The sequence below is a fragment of the Phyllobates terribilis genome, unplaced genomic scaffold, assembly GCF_046119375.1.
Source record: "Phyllobates terribilis strain yellow unplaced genomic scaffold, ASM4611937v1 Scaffold_9__5_contigs__length_417890890, whole genome shotgun sequence".
In the NCBI taxonomy this organism is placed as follows: Eukaryota; Metazoa; Chordata; class Amphibia; order Anura; family Dendrobatidae; genus Phyllobates; species Phyllobates terribilis.
In genome coordinates, this window is record NW_027362769.1 from 404,646,462 (window position 1) to 404,664,040 (window position 17,579).

General features: G+C 50.0%; 1 protein-coding gene across 25 annotated transcripts in view; it reads left to right on the top strand.

The window, feature by feature from the left end:
* The window catches only part of LOC141162642 (uncharacterized), a 143,263-nt gene that overhangs the window by 19,495 nt on the left and 106,189 nt on the right, over nt 1–17,579 (top strand). The gene's annotated exons all lie outside the window — the stretch shown is intronic.

The following is a 17,579-nucleotide window of genomic DNA, read 5'->3' on the forward strand; positions in this document are numbered from 1 at the left end:
CTCGATCCTTATAAAAGCTTTTTAACTGCAGCAGCTTTAGTGGACGCTACTGGAGCTGGAATTACGCGGCTGCTGGCATGAGACTTGCCCTCCAATAGATCCTTGTAAATGGATTTAAAGTGTATTCATTCAAATTAGAGAGACAATTTAAATTAAAAAGCTTAGAGCTGCCTCCACCACAGGGGGGCTCGCTCGACCCACCAGCGGACAGGCACCAGTATTGGGAGAGGGGGGCTGGCCATCAGGGTTCACCGCGGCTCTGGCACAAACCCGGCGACACGGAGGTGGCACGGGCAGGAGCGGACTGGCCGTGTCGGCTTCTCACTTTTTGGACTTTAGAAGAGCATGACATGCCTATATCTGTGTCTCCCCCTCCTTTTACTCCTCCACCTCTTTTATTTTCGCATGACTATATGTACTTGTCACTTTTCCATGTGTTAGTTATGTCTTCTGAGCAGTTTGTCAGCTTTTGGACACCTTTGAAGGTGTTTTCTATGTGTTTCTATGTGTTTTTGTTTGCCTGCCATTGGTTTTAACGGTGTTCGAAGGTGTTCGACGAACAGTTCGACGAACAGTTCGGCGAACACACTGGTGTTCGACGAACCGAACCGAACTCGAACACTACGGGGGTGGCTCAACACTAATCTTAATCCTCATTATTTGCTTAAAAAGCAATCCAGAGAACACCATTGTTCTACGCCTTTTGCTTGTTGGCACTGCAGAATACAGCCAAGTCATTTCCATATTACAGCGCCAGAAATCCAGCTATTTAAAACTGTGTTTTCTCCGTCACACGGATCACATATACGTTGTCAGAAAATACTGCCATTTCTGGCCTCCATTAAAAATTTCCTTCAGTGTGTCAGTGAAGCAATTCACAGCAGTTTGCTGTTCAAACTGCTTACCTACAGGCCAGGTATTTAAAACTGTGGTTTGTCCGTCACACAGAACACACATTAGTTCACTCCAAATTCAGTCATTTATAGTGATCGTGGAAGATATTGTCCTCCATTTAAAATGGACATGGCACTGGCAAAGGATGGGGAACTGGACGTGTTGGTGATGATGGTGCATGCAGAGGCCGAGGCAGTAGGCAAGCATGAAATTGTGCCACAACAAACAACCACATCTTCTCGCCTGACCTTCCTGTCACAATTAATATGGGACCGCAGCACACCACTATTGAACCCAGAGCAGTGTCAAAAGGTTGTTGGTTGGATGGCGAAAAATGCTTCCAGTCACTTAGCCACCACCACCACCCTGTCTTCCACATGGTAAAGTCTAAGTAGCCGTGTGTCTGGACCGCATATTCCTCACCCTGATCCTCCTTCCTCCCACCATGCCGAGTGCCTGAAGACAACTGATCCCACACTTGGACACTCCGAAGAGCTGTTCACTTTTCCATTTATAGATTTGGGCCTCTCTTCTGGTCCACTTGAAGTCTGGCAAGAGGAGATCTCATATTGCGATGCCCAAATATTTGAGCAGCCACGGTCACACAAACGCGATGGTGGGAAAGTGTCACAGAGGTGGATGATATTGAGACACAATTGCCAGAAAGTCAGGAGGAGGACCAGGGTGCGGAAGTGGAAGGCGAGGTGGTGGATGATATAGTAACTGACCCAACCTGGCAGGGGGACATACAGAGCAAGGACAGCAGCACACAGGGGGAGGGAGGCAGAGCACCTGAACAGGCAGGAAGAAGCAGTGTGGTGACCGAAGACAGAAGGCAGGCAATCGTTCCCCGTAACACCAACACGAAGGAAGCTGCCAGTACAACTGTAAGGTCTTCCCGACTCTGGTTGTTTTTAAAGACTCTCCCAATAACCCCAAAAAGGCCATTTGCACCACCTGCCAGGCCAGCATCAGCAGGGGTGGCAAAATGACCAGCCTGACCACCACCAGCATGATCAGGCAAATGGCAGCAAAGCACCCGACTTTGTGGGCCGAACCCCAGGTTCCAGGAACAGTGTCTGCGGATGGCATCACTGCTTCTTCCGCTGTTGTGCATGCAAGCTGTTATGTTCTGCAACTTAGAACTAAGGAATAGGAGGGAAAAGCTGTCCCTGCACTGAGACTCAGCTTAACCCTACGCTGGGGTGGGTGCCCTATTCCTTATGAATAGCCCCACCAAAACTCCTGCACTGAACTCAAACGAAAACCTGTAAGAAGGGGAAAGAGGTCCCTAAAAGATCTTAGGGCTGGGAGAAAAAGCAAGAGACCTCCTAACAGAAAAGTTAGTTGCAGAAAAGAAGATTAAACGAAACAAAACTGGTGGAACAAGAAGTCCCAGGATAACAATTGTCCAAAGCACAAAGAACTAAAATAGGGTACTTAGCCAGAGCACAAGCACAACAACACTGATGTCCAGAGGGGAATGGGAGCCAGGTCCTGGGTAATAAAGAGTGCAGAGATCACGTGACCAAGAAACCCAGCACCAGAGGAAAAGACTAGAAGCCAGCAACCCACAACAAGATGGCCGATAATAAAACAAAATAGATTCTAACACAAGCCAATCCCCTGTCCATGGTGCATGCGAAGATGCCTCCTGCCCTACACCTGTCATTGCACCCTCTCAAGTAGCAGCATCAGGAGGCACGTCCACGTCCTTGTCCCAGCACAGCGTTCAGTTGTCCATACCCCAGTCCTTGGAATGCAAGCGCAAATATGCAGCCAACGCCCCACAGGCCACACTGCTAAATTCGCCACTATTTCTCCCTGTGTGCCTTCGCCGCATTACACAAGCATGTGTCCCAAAACATTAGCCAAAATTTTGGGTGACAGTCATTACTGGTTGGTGACACTTCTACACCCACACTACAAGGAGAACCTTATATCTCTTATTCCTGAGGCGGACAGGTCTACAAAAATGAGGCAGTACGAAAAGGCCCTTGTTGCGGATGTAACGGGTCTGGGAGGCGGAACCTCTGAGCTACTATACAAGGGGGCAGTCCTTGTAAGGGAGCGGGTGGCGACCAGGCAGGCAGTCACAGCAGGTGACCGGGACAGTCTCTGGAAGAACGGGCAGGAGATCACGGCAAGTGACTGGGGCAGTCTCTGGGTGAACGGGCAGGTGGTCACGGCAAGTGACCGGGGCAGTCTCTGGGTAAAGGGTTGGTACGACCTGTGGCGGCTGATGGTAGACTTGAGCTCCCAGGTGAGCAGGCGAGAGTCTCTGGATAAACGGGTGGTCACAGCATGTGACGGCGGAGCCTCCAGGAAGACCAACAGACAGGCGGCAGATGAGCGCTCCCAGGAGAGCGGGCAGAAGTCTCTGGACAGGCGGGTGGTCACAGCACGTGACGGCAGAGCCTCCAGGTAGGCTAGCAGACAGGCAGCAGATGAGCGCTCCCAGGTGAGCAAGCAGGAGTCACTGGACAGGCAGGTGGTCACAGCATGTGACGGCGGAGCCTCCAGGTAGACTAGCAGGCAGGTAGCAGGTGAGCGCTCCCAGGTGAGCGGGCAAGCTGGTCCATAGACAGACTGACGGGAGTAGGAAGGCAGACCGTCGGACCTCAGGCAAGCAGGCAGGTGGCTGGTGTGCGCTCCCAGGTGAGCGGGCAGGCTGGTCCTTAGACAGACTGACAGGAGTAGCAAGGCAGACCGTCGGACCTCAGACTAGCAGGCAGGTAGCAGATAATCAGGCAGGAATCTGGCAGGTAACTGGCAGGTAACTGGCAGGTAACTGGCAACGGGACCTGAGGGCTGAAGCAGAGTAGTGAACAGTGCAACAACATTGCTCGGGCACCTCCATTTTGGAGGAGGTGCCTTATATATGGTAAAGTCCTCCGGCCATTGGCCGGGGACTCCTTAGGACGGCGCGCGCGGCCCCTTTAAGAGGGAGGGAGGGCGCGCGCGCGCGCCCTAAGCACAGTGGCCGGGAAGGAGCGCGCGCTGCCAGCAGAGCGGGAGAGGGACGCCGGGCACGGAGCAGAGCGGTGAGGGGAACAGCGTCCCTGCCTAGCAGAGGGTAGGGACGCCGGCACTACAGTACCCCCCCCTTTAGGCCCCCCCTTTTTTAGGCCAGATAGAAATTTAGCTAGGATGAGAGGGGCATGGATGTTCTCCCGGGGCTCCCACGTTCTCTCCTCAGGACCAAACCCCTTCCAATCTACCAGAAAAAAGGTCTTTCCTCTTACCCTTTTGGTGGCAAGAATGTTCTCTACCTCAAACTCGTCCTCAGCAGAAACCGGAGCAGGAGGCGTACCTGTAGACTTGGAAAAAGAGTTAAGCACCACGGGTTTGAGGAGAGATACATGGAAGGAGTTAGGGATCCGTAAGTTGGCCGGGAGTTTCAATTTATAGGCCACCGGGTTGATCTGACTGATGACCTCCAGAGGACCGATGAACCGAGGCCCTAACTTGTAAGAAGGTATCTTGAGTCGAACATATTTAGATGAGAGCCAGACTTTATCTCCTGGACGAAATTGTGGAGGATCCAGGCGTTTTTTGTCAGCGTGTCTTTTCATACGCTCGGATGACAGAAGGAGTGCGGACCGGGTACTCTCCCATATGGAGGAAAATTTGCTAACGAGAGATTCCGCAGCCGGGTTGTCCACAGAGGTGGAGACAGGAAAAGGAATCCGAGGATGTTGACCAAAGACTACAAAAAATGGGGATTTGGAGGAGGATTCGCTCTCGTGATTATTATAAGAGAACTCGGCCCATGGTAGGAGATCCACCCAGTCAGAATGGTGGGCATTAACGAAGTGCCGGAGGTAACTGGTCAGGTTCTGATTGATCCGCTCCACTTGACCATTGGACTGTGGGTGGTAAGCGGAAGAGAAGTCCAGGGTGACGTCTAGTAGTTTACAAGTGGCTCTCCAGAAACGTGAGGTGAACTGTACCCCACGATCCGACACGATGTGGAGGGGCAGGCCATGAAGACGGAAGATGTGGCGGATAAAGTCTTTAGCCAGCTCGGGTGCAGACGGAAGGCCTGGCAGGGGAATAAAGTGAGCCATCTTGGAAAAGCGGTCAGCGACCACCCAAATGACCGTACAACCGGCAGAGACGGGAAGATCTGTTATAAAGTCCATTGCTATATGCTGCCAGGGGGCAGCAGGTACAGGAAGCGGAAGGAGGCGTCCGGCTGGCAGATGTCTCGGGACTTTGTTGCGGGCGCAGGACACACAGGCAGAAACAAAGTCTATTATGTCCTTATGCAGGGTAGGCCACCAATAGTGCCGGGCAATAAGCTGGAGGGTCTTTTTCTGACCGGCGTGGCCAGCTAGTTTAGACGAATGGCCCCAGTGTAGGATCTTCTCCCGATCAGGTACTGAAACAAACGTCTTACCGGGAGGGAAACGATTTAGACTCACGGGAGCCACCTGCATTACTCTGGCGGGATCGATGATATGTTTAGGTTCTTCCTCGAGATCGGACACCAGAAAGGATCGGGACAAGGCGTCTGCTTTGACGTTTTTGTCAGCCGGGCGAAAATGAAGAACAAAATCAAAGCGAGCAAAAAACAAGGACCACCGGGCTTGGCGCGGGTTAAGTCTCTGGGCATGCTGGAGGTAAGCCAAGTTCTTGTGGTTAGTGTAAATTATTGCCGGATGAAGAGCCCCCTCGAGTAGGTAACGCCACTCCTCCAACGCCAGCTTGATGGCCAATAACTCTCCGTCTCCTATGGAATAGTTGCGCTCAGAAGAGGAGAAGAGTTTGGAGAAGAAGCCACAAGTTACCATTCTCCCGGAAGATGATTTTTGAGTAAGTACCGCTCCGGCTCCAGAGGAGGAGGCGTCAACTTCCAGGAAGAACTGCTTGTTGCCGTCCGGGCGATGCAGCACCGGGGCGGAAGAGAAGGCCTGTTTTAGGGAAAGAAAGGCCTCCTCTGCTTCGGGCGGCCACTCTTTGGGATTAGTACCCTTACGGGTGAGCGCGGAAATTGGGGCAGTCCGGGAAGAGAAGTGCGGGATGAAGAGGCGGTAATAGTTGGCGAAGCCCAGGAACCGTTGAATAGCCTTCAACCCCTCTGGTCGGGGCCATTTCTCGATGGCAGACAGTTTCTCAGGATCCATTTGTAGGCCAGTCTGAGAGATAATGTAGCCCAGAAACTGAAGCGAGGTCTGCTCAAAGAGGCACTTCTCATATTTAGCGTAGAGATGGTTCTGCCTGAGCCTGAGCAGGACCTGACGAACATCCCTCCGGTGAGTCTGGAGATCCGGAGAGAAGACCAAGATGTCGTCCAGGTACACCACTACGCAGGAGTAGAGAAGGTCCCGGAAGATGTCATTGACCAACTCTTGAAAGACGGCAGGAGCGTTACAGAGGCCAAAGGGCATTACCAGATATTCATAGTGGCCGTCCCGGGTGTTGAATGCCGTCTTCCATTCATCCCCCTGACGGATACGAACCAGGTTGTAAGCCCCACGGAGGTCCAGTTTGGTGAAGATTCTAGCCCCTCTCAGACGATCAAATAACTCCGGAATGAGCGGAAGGGGGTACTTATTTTTCACCGTGATCTGGTTAAGGCCTCTATAGTCTATACAGGGACGGAGAGAGCCGTCCTTCTTTTTTACGAAGAAGAAGCCTGCTCCCGCCGGGGAGGTAGACTTCCGGATGAATCCCCTGGCCAGATTCTCCTCAATATATTCGGACATCGACCGGGTCTCAGCAGCGGATAATGGATAAATACGCCCACGGGGAGGAGTAGTACCGGGTAACAAGTCGATAGGGCAGTCGTATGGTCTATGAGGGGGTAGTGTCTCTGCTTCCTTTTTATTAAAGACATCAGCATAAGACCAATAAGGAATCGGAAGTCCAGGTAGATTAGCTGGGGTAGGAGAAGGACGGACGGGATGGACGGGAACCAGACAGGTCTTATGGAAGTCCTGTCCCCAGCGAAGGACTTCTCCGGTCTGCCAGTCAAGCACGGGTGCATGTCTCTGGAGCCAAGGTAGACCTAGCAGGAGGGCGTGAGAGAGTCCAGGCAGAACATGAAAGGAGATACTCTCAGAATGCAGCATTCCCACTTGCAGAGTAATGGATTCGGTGATGAGTTGGATGGGGCGTGGTAAGAGACCCCCATCCACGGCAGCAACAGACAAGGGTACAGCCAGAGGTTTGGTGGGGATGCGGTACTTCTCTACCAGGGACTGTGAAATAAGATTCCCGGCTGCTCCAGAGTCCAGTTGGGCTAGTTCGAAATAACGGTTCTCCCCGCAGACGATTGAAACTGACAGCAGCAGAGATGGAGAGGATTTATTCTTGTCTAGGTCGACCTCTCTGAGCGAACCTAGACACAGGCGTTTCCCGACCTCTCTGGGCAGGCACGGATCCGGTGCTCCTTACTGCCACAGTAGAAGCAGCTCCCCTCGGCACGGCGTAAGTCCTGACGGGTTTTGACCATCTTGGTCTGGTCGACCTGCATAGGCTCAGGAGAGTGTACCTGGGGAGAGACGGAGGGAGTGACGGGTTTCTGAAAAGTAGGAGCTAGACGTGGAAACCTCCTCTCACGGGTGACCTCTTTGGCACGCTCCTGGAACCGTAGGTCAATCCGGGTGGCAAGAGTTATTAGGTCATCGAGAGTGGTAGGAACGTCCCGACCGGCAAGTTCATCTTTAATACGGCCGGACAGACCCTCCCAGAAGACGGATACCAGAGCGTCGTTATCCCAGGCCAGCTCCGAGGCAAGGGTACGGAACCGTATGGCATATTGGCCCACGGTGAGACTTCCCTGACGGAGGCGTAGCAGAGACGATGCGGATGAGGTCTTCCGTCCGGGTTCATCGAAGACTTTCCGGAAAGCCGTGAGGAAGGCAGGCAGGTCGGACACCAGGGGGTCTCCTCTCTCCCATAGAGGATTTAGCCAGGCCAGGGCCTCCCCGGTGAGATGGGACATGATGAAGGCAATTTTGGCCCGGTCGGAGTTAAACTGGTGGGACAATAGTTCAAAGTGCAGGGTGCACTGATTAATGAAGCCCCGAGCCTGGGCGGGGTCGCCTCCGAAGCGAGGAGGTGCAGAAAGCCGGGGTCCGGGGTAGGATACCATGGTATTGGTGGGCAGCGGAGCTGCCGGGTTGCGAGTCATGGCACTGGCGGTGGTTGCTGGTGGAGCAGTCAGAGTGTCCAGGCGAGAATTGACATTCCGCAGGTGACCCAGGATGGACTCCTGTTGGGACCTCTGACGGGACAGTTCATGACAGAGGTCCGAGAGCGAGGGAGCTTGGGTGCCACCGGGTTCCATGGCCCGAGCAAACTGTAACGGGTCTGGGAGGCGGAACCTCTGAGCTACTATACAAGGGGGCAGTCCTTGTAAGGGAGCGGGTGGCGACCAGGCAGGCAGTCACAGCAGGTGACCGGGACAGTCTCTGGAAGAACGGGCAGGAGATCACGGCAAGTGACTGGGGCAGTCTCTGGGTGAACGGGCAGGTGGTCACGGCAAGTGACCGGGGCAGTCTCTGGGTAAAGGGTTGGTACGACCTGTGGCGGCTGATGGTAGACTTGAGCTCCCAGGTGAGCAGGCGAGAGTCTCTGGATAAACGGGTGGTCACAGCATGTGACGGCGGAGCCTCCAGGAAGACCAACAGACAGGCGGCAGATGAGCACTCCCAGGAGAGCGGGCAGAAGTCTCTGGACAGGCGGGTGGTCACAGCACGTGACGGCAGAGCCTCCAGGTAGGCTAGCAGACAGGCAGCAGATGAGCGCTCCCAGGTGAGCGAGCAGGAGTCACTGGACAGGCAGGTGGTCACAGCATGTGACGGCGGAGCCTCCAGGTAGACTAGCAGGCAGGTAGCAGGTGAGCGCTCCCAGGTGAGCGGGCAAGCTGGTCCATAGACAGACTGACGGGAGTAGGAAGGCAGACCGTCGGACCTCAGGCAAGCAGGCAGGTGGCTGGTGTGCGCTCCCAGGTGAGCGGGCAGGCTGGTCCTTAGACAGACTGACAGGAGTAGCAAGGCAGACCGTCGGACCTCAGACTAGCAGGCAGGTAGCAGATAATCAGGCAGGAATCTGGCAGGTAACTGGCAGGTAACTGGCAGGTAACTGGCAACGGGACCTGAGGGCTGAAGCAGAGTAGTGAACAGTGCAACAACATTGCTCGGGCACCTCCATTTTGGAGGAGGTGCCTTATATATGGTAAAGTCCTCCGGCCATTGGCCGGGGACTCCTTAGGACGGCGCGCGCGGCCCCTTTAAGAGGGAGGGAGGGCGCGCGCGCGCGCCCTAAGCACAGTGGCCGGGAAGGAGCGCGCGCTGCCAGCAGAGCGGGAGAGGGACGCCGGGCACGGAGCAGAGCGGTGAGGGGAACAGCGTCCCTGCCTAGCAGAGGGCAGGGACGCCGGCACTACAGCGGAACTATTAAAAAAATTCCCATCTGAAAACGCTGGTGGCAGAGGTCACAGTTTGTTGGACAACCAAGGACTACAGGGGAGAGAGACACAGCTCCAATCCAGCAGAGGCAGGGGAACACTGTCAAAGTTCTGGGAGAATTTTCTCAGCCCCTCCCATCGCACAGTCCCTGAGGTGCGGAGCACTTTTACAAGGAGTGCAAAGTTTGGGAAGATGCTGAGGGAATACCTTGCCGACCGTACCAACGTCCTCCGTGATTCCTCTGTGCCTTATAATTATTGGGTATCCAAGCTGGATACGTGGAATGAACTGGCTCTCTACGCCTAGGAGGTCCTGGCCTGCCCTGCCGCCAGCGTTTTATCAGAGCGGGTTTTTAGTGCCGCTGGTGGAATTATAACTGATAAGCGCATCCACCTGTCAACTGAAAATGCTGACAGGCTGACTCTTACAAAAATGAACAAGCGCTGGATTGGGCAAGACTTCTCAACACCACCGAATGATAGCAGCGTAACATAAACTCAAATCCAGTGTCTTTTCTTGGGAGGTTTATTCCCATGCACCTTTTAACACCCACACATGGGTATATGCTTCCTGATTTTGGCTATTTGCACTTGTCCTCCTCCTCCTCCTCATCCTCCACCACAATATCACCAGGGTGACTGTGGTCCGTGATGCAACACCCACATAATTTTTTTAAAGGGTCTTTCTGATGCCCGTTAAAAAAAAAATAATTATACAGTATGCTCATGTATGCCCCGCAGGGGTAAATGTTTTTCAGCCTATTTTTTTAGGAGGCCCTCCTCCAAGTCTCTTCCAAGGGGCATTGCAGTGCCTCCAAATTTTTTTTTCAGCCCTTGCATTCACTGCATAGGCCAACACTATGGGAGACCCACTTCCTAATAATGGGAACATTTTTTCATGAGGCCCGCTACGTCTCTTCCAAGGGGCATTGGAGTTCCTCCAAATTTTTGGCAGCCTTTGCATTCACTGCATAGGCAAACAGTATGGGAGACCCACTTCCTAATAATGGGAACATTGTTTTCAGGAGGCCCTCCGACCTATACGTGTCTTGCAAGGGGCATTGGAGTTCCTCCATTCACTGCATAGGCAAACGGTATGGGAGACCCGCTCCTTTCTAATGGGAATATGTTGTTACTGAGGCCCACCTCTATATCTCTTTAAATTGTCATTGGGGTTTTTCCTAAATTTTGGCAGCCGTTGGACTCACTTCATACCCTTTAACTGTATAGCAGACCCATCCTTTATAATGGGAACCTTTTTATTTACTGAGACCCTCCTCGATGTCTCTTCAAAGGAGCCTAAAAAGCCACATTTCAAGTGCAAGCAGCTGCATAGAAATCTGGCAGTTTACTATTGCGGCCTGTGAGTGGGTGGGTAGCTGGCTGCATCCTTGCGCTTGCATTCTAAGTAACATAAAACTAAGCAAATGGTAGCCTCTATCATCATCATAGCCTCTGTTAGAACCTTGCTGTTAGGTTTTTTTTCCTTTGCTGGTCACATGACCTTGTTGGCCTATTTAATCCTGCTCCGCCCTTCTGGCTTTGCTGGACTTCATTGTATATCTACTTTCTAGCTAGCCTGTGCTCTGTATCTAACTCTGTTAGTTTGCTTGGTCTACGGACCTCTAGGTTCTATCTATTTTGTTTGTTCGTCTGTCTGCTGCTATTTCTGTTAGGAGGTGTCCCATATTCCTCCCAGTCCTTAGTACTTGTAGGGATTCCCTCCCCAAATCTATAGGTCTCCGTACAGACTAGATTAGGACTTTAGCAGGTCTGATCGCAGGATCAGGTTCCCTGTTACATCGTAGGGATTCAGCTGAGTCTTATAGTAGGGACAGATCTCCTCTCTTTCCTTAGCTTTGGTAGCAGAACATAACAGTAAGTCCAGCCTGTAAATTCTCTAAGGAAAGATTTTTTTTTGTTCCATCATGGTGTCGGTTCAAGATTTGGCTAAACACCTGCAGGGACTCTCTCTGGAAGTGGCCGAGCTCCGTCAGCACGTGAGTAACTGTCCTGGAGCATATTTCTTGGAGCCTAAGGTATGTTTGCCGGATTTATTTTTTGGTGAACATCGAGAATTTTTTTCATTTAAAAATGCTTGCTTATTGTATTTTCGTTTGAGACCCAAGTCCTCTGGGGATGAATCCCAGCGCGTAGGGTTCATAATGTCACTTTTGCGCAAAGAGCCTCAGGAGTGGGCCTTTTCTTTGCAACCTAGTGATACATGCTTCAGATCAGTGGATAGTTTTTTTTCTGCTTTAGGACTATTATATGATGATCCTGACCGTGTGGCATCAGCTGAGACTGAGTTGAGACGTTTAAAACAAGGATCAGGTAATATGGAAAAATATTGTACACATTTTCGTCGTTGGTCCACTCAAACAGGGTGGAACGATTCTGCTCTGAAAAGTCTATTTCTTGCTGGGCTCAGTGAAAAGGTTAAAGACCTGCTAATTGCTTATCCTACACCTGAGGATTTGCAACAGGCTATGCAATTAGCTATACGGGTGGACAGAAGACTGCGTGCTAGGGTTAATGAGAGCAAATCCTCTGCTATGTCAGTTTCTGGTTATGATAATGTGTGTACTAACAGTGGTGAACCGATGGAGATTGGATCGGTGGCACCTCGCTCTCAAGAAAAACACCGTCGTTTTTCAGAAGGCTTGTGTTTCTATTGTGGAAAATCTGGTCATTTGATTAAAGGCTGTGAGCTTCGTATGAAGAAAGAAAAAAAAATGGTCAGTCACGCCCGTATTGCCTGTTTAAATTCCAAGGGTATATTTTTAGCTGCTTCCACGATTGCTCAGGAAAAATTAATGGAATTTCGGGTGTTTGTTGATTGCGGGTCTACACTGAATGTTATTGATGGGGGATTCGTGGAAAAACTCAATTTAAAACCTGAACCTTTATCATCCCCCATTGCTGTGGTTTCTGTGGATGGCTCCCCTTTGAAGAATATTACTCTCAAGGTCAGTGAATTTCCTCTCACTATTAATGGTGTTCACCATGAGAAATTGGATTTGGTAGTGTTGAACAACTTGCCTTCTCCGGTGGTGTTGGGATTGCCCTGGTTAAAATTTCACAATCCTGTACTGGATTGGTCTACCAGTGAAATTAAATCCTGGAGCCATAAATGTTATGACAAGTGTTGTAACGGGCGTATTGCAGCTTTGGATAGGGGAGAATTGCCTGTTCCTATTCAGGATTTTTGGAGAGTTTTTTCTGAGAAGGAATCGCAGGTTTTGCCTCCCCATAGAGACTATGATTGTTCTATTGAATTTGTCCCTGGAGCGACTCTTCCTAAAAGTCGTTTATTTAACCTTACTATTCCTGAGAGGAAGGCTTTGGAGGAATACATACAGACAAGTTTGGCCGCCGGTCACATTAGGCCCTCTAAGTCTCCTGTGGCGGTTGGATTTTTTTTTGTAAAAAAAAAGGACGGCGGTTTACGTCCTTGTCTGGATTTTCGTGAGATTAACAAAATTACGGTACGCAATCCTTACCCACTGCCATTGATTCCTGATCTGTTTAACCAGTTATTGGGGGCCAAGTGGTTCTCTAAAATTGACCTTAAGGGGGCATACAATCTGTTGCGCATGAAGGAGGGTGATGAATGGAAGACTGCTTTTAACACTCCTGTGGGTCATTTTGAGAATCTGGTTATGCCTTTTGGTCTTACTAATGCTCCTGCATTTTTTCAGAATCTGATTAATGACATCCTTAGACCTTTGATCGGTAAAAATGTGGTTGTGTATTTGGATGACATTTTGATTTATTCGCCAGATCTGGAGTCTCATTGGCGGAGCGTGCGTGAGGTATTACAGTTATTAATGGACAATTCGCTTTTTGCTAAGCTGGAGAAATGTGAGTTCGCTGTACAGAGAATTAGTTTTTTGGGCTACATTATCTCCAGCAAAGGTTTTGAGATGGATCCGGTTAAGGTTCAGGCTGTGCAGGAATGGCCTAGGCCTATTGGTTTGAAATCAATACAGAGGTTTTTGGGTTTCGCCAATTACTATAGAAAATTCATAAAAAATTTTTCTAGTATTGTCAAACCTCTGACTGATCTCACCAGGAAAGGTGCTGATGCGGTTCAGTGGTCTTCTGAGGCCATTGAAGCTTTTGTGTATCTCAAGGAGAGGTTCACCTCTGCTCCCATCCTTATGCAGCCTGATGTTACTAGGCCGTTTTTGGTTGAGGTTGATGCTTCCTCTGTGGGGGTTGGCGCAGTATTGTCTCAGGATAACGGGGATGGATTACATCCCTGTGCATTTTTTTCAAAAAAATTTTCGGAGACTGAATTGAATTACGATATTGGTAATCGGGAATTATTGGCTATTAAACTCGCATTTGAACACTGGCGCCACTTCTTGGAAGGTGCGGAATTTCCCGTTCAGGTTCTTACGGATCATAAAAATCTGATATATCTTGACGCTGCCAAGCGCCTGAATGCCCGTCAGGCTAGGTGGGCACTGTTTTTCTCGCGGTTTAATTTCTCCGTTACTTACATCCCTGGTACTAAGAATGTTAAGGCGGATGCCTTGTCTCGCAGTTTTTCTCCCATAGTCGGTGCTGAGAAAGAGGAAAACATTTTACAAGAAGGTGTTGTGATAGCTGCTTTAGACTCCGTTTTGGAAGATGAGATTCTTAAAGCTCAGGAGAATGCCCCATCTAACACTCCTCATGGGAGGTTGTTTGTGCCTGGGACCTTTAGGAGAGATTTGTTTGTTGAGTGTCACGAATCTCGGTTGGCAGGTCATCCCGGAATCTCTGAGACCAAGAGACTGGTGGGTCGCAGTTTTTGGTGGCCTGGATGGCAGAAGGAAGTCATTAAGTGGGTGCGCCAATGTACTATATGTGCTAGATCTAAGTCCTCACATACTCCTGCTGCGGGGTTGCTTTGTCCTTTGGAGGTCCCCAGTGCTCCTTGGACACATTTGGCTATGGACTTTATAACTGACCTTCCCCCCTCTGAGGGTTTTACTGTCATCTGGGTGGTCGTGGACCGTTTTAGCAAGATGTGTCACTTGGTTCCCTTCGTCAAACTGCCCTGCGCTAAAACTCTCGCTAAGGCCTTTGTCAAGGAAATTGTCAGACTTCATGGCGTTCCTACTGACATTGTTTCTGATAGGGGTCCTCAGTTCGTGGCTCGTTTTTGGCGTGCCTTTTGTGACAGGTTGGGAATTCATTTGTCGTTTTCGTCCGGATATCATCCTGAATCTAATGGCCAGACAGAAAGGAAAAACCAGGATGTTGAGCAGTTCTTGCGTTGTTTTGTGGCAGACAATCAAGAGGGGTGGTCTGAGTTTCTGCCACTTGCCGAATTTGCTCTGAACAATCATACATCTTCTTCTGCTGGTTGTTCGCCTTTTTTTTGTTGTTCTGGGAGACATCCGTCGTTTGGGTCGTTCTCCAAGTTGGGATCTGCCGTGCCTGAGGAGGAGAATTTTTCCGGTGATTTGGAAAGAGTTTGGACGGATGTGCGTGGTAATCTTCAGGAGGCCAACAGAAAATCTAAAGACTACTTTGATAGGAAACGACAGGAGGTTTTGTTCGCTGTTGGTGACATGGTTTGGTTGTCCTCTAGGAATCTGCGGTTGAGGATTCCTTCTAAGAAATTGGGTCCCAAGTTTGTAGGGCCCTTTAAGGTGCTTCAGGTTGTCAACCAATCTGCTGTTAGGTTGGAGGTTCCTACCTCCTGGAGAATTAATCCGGTCTTTCATGTCTCTCTGTTAAAAAAAGCTGTTGTGTCGGATGGTGACGCCTCTGCCTCTGTTCCTCCGGTGGTGGAGGACGGGGAATATGAAATTTCTCGCATCCTTGACTCTAGACGGTATAGAGGTAGTTTGCAGTATCTTGTGGCCTGGAAAGGTTTCGGACCCGAGGATAACTCTTGGGTGAGGTCAGATGATGTTTCCGCGTCCAGACTTATCAGAGCGTTTCACAGGAGATTTCCTGATAAGCCTGGTCCTAGGGGATCCGGAGGATCCTCTTAGAAGGGGGGGTACTGTTAGAACCTTGCTGTTAGGTTTTTTTTCCTTTGCTGGTCACATGACCTTGTTGGCCTATTTAATCCTGCTCCGCCCTTCTGGCTTTGCTGGACTTCATTGTATATCTACTTTCTAGCTAGCCTGTGCTCTGTATCTAACTCTGTTAGTTTGCTTGGTCTACGGACCTCTAGGTTCTATCTATTTTGTTTGTTCGTCTGTCTGCTGCTATTTCTGTTAGGAGGTGTCCCATATTCCTCCCAGTCCTTAGTACTTGTAGGGATTCCCTCCCCAAATCTATAGGTCTCCGTACAGACTAGATTAGGACTTTAGCAGGTCTGATCGCAGGATCAGGTTCCCTGTTACATCGTAGGGATTCAGCTGAGTCTTATAGTAGGGACAGATCTCCTCTCTTTCCTTAGCTTTGGTAGCAGAACATAACAGCCTCACCTTGGCACTATGAACTCTCCCGAAGGAGAAACCGGAGGAGTCTTCAGTTCTCTGGTGGGCCCGTCCAAGAAGCAGCCCTGGTTAAAAAAAGTGTGTGGGTGTGAGAAGGTTCCCGGACACTATGGCTGTTTTTTTAATGTGGATTGGACGTGCTTATGATTGTTATTTCTCAAACCGCATTGCAGATCAGGACATTGCCCAACTCTGTATGAAATTAAAGGGCAAAGAAAGAAGATATTTGTGTGTCAAAGCACCACCGACAAGTGAGAGCTGATATTGGACAGGCTGCAATTGCTTATGCAACAAGCTGCATTAGAGGACTTCCTGGGAGAAATGGCAGCTGGAGTAGATACGGTTTCCCAAGTCCTTTCACTGAACTAAAAAATATGGCTGTGGTGAAATGCAACTCTCACCGACAAGCTGTGGACTGGCTCCGTACCGTCCCTGGCCAAATTCACCTGTCCACATGTTTGTGGTTAGGTGGCAATTCCCTGTAAGTGCACTGGGGAGGGCACGGGTAATGTTATGGGACCAGCGCTCGTGGAAGGCGGAGACGACACCGAGAGAAATAGTGGCGGCTGGGGACCGAGTATGGACACCCGGCCGCCGCCATAAGGTTGTGGACAGCTTCCGTCTCCACGATCCATATAAGGCCACATTTCAAGTGCAAGCAGCTGCAAAAAATTTGGCAGTATAGTATTGTAGGCTTTGGGTGGGTGGCTGGCTGCATATTTGTGCTTGCATTCCAAGTAACAGAAAACTAAGCAGATGGTGGTCTCTATCATCATCATGGTCTCACCTCGGCACTATGAACTCTCCTGATGGAGGAGCCAGGGCCCACCTGAGGATTCTCAGGTGGGCCCATCCAACCATGCCGAGAAGCAGCCCAGGCTTATAAATGTGTTTTGGAAGGTTCCCGGACACTCTATGGCAGCATTTTTAATGTAGACTGGCTCTGCACCTGTCAAATTTTGTTTGAATGCAGATTGCACATTTTCTGTTAGTACAATAAACCTCATTTCAAGGCAGAAACATTACTGTGTCCAACAGTTATTACATAGATCAACAGTTATTACATAGATCAAACTGAAATAGCTGTTGCAAAAACACCAATTTTTATAAAACATTAAGCTTCAGATTAATAGGGGTGCCCAAACCCGTGCCAGGGTCCCTGACGGCTAGTGGGCACCCTTACTTTCTCAGGGCCCCGGCACTTGACCGGGTGTGCTGGGTGTTGACACTGGCCCTGAATCTGGGAGAACAGCTGAGCCGTGACAGGACATGGGACTGAGCCCTTAAATTTGGACAGGCCCGTCGAATACGGGACGGTTGGGAGATATGTTATTGCAGGTGTTGTAAAGCTGTCAGTTGATCCTGTTCTGCTGTAGAGAGAGGGTAGAGATTGCAGAGTGAGGAGCCTAGGCCTAACACTTCCCGAAATGTTGTATGCTGCTCAAAAACCAAAACATCAGAGATTCTCTGAGAACAATAGTCTCAGTTTGGGGGAGGAAGAAATACACATACTCTTAATGACAATACTCATAACTCAATCTATTACAGTGTGAAACATGTATTGCATACAGATATGGGGATACTCTAGCTTGTAATTAGGGGTTGCGACTGGCAATTATGGGAGAGCTGAGCATGACAATGGTAGAGGCAACTGTGGCTGGCAGTTTTAAAAGGGGTTATAATTTTTGTAGGACTGCGATTGGCAATTATTGGGGAAGGATGTAAGATATGTTATTGATTTGAATTTCAGAGTCATCTGGAAAAAACAAAACACATTCCTTTGAAAAAAAATAAGATGGGATGTCATAAACAGAAAC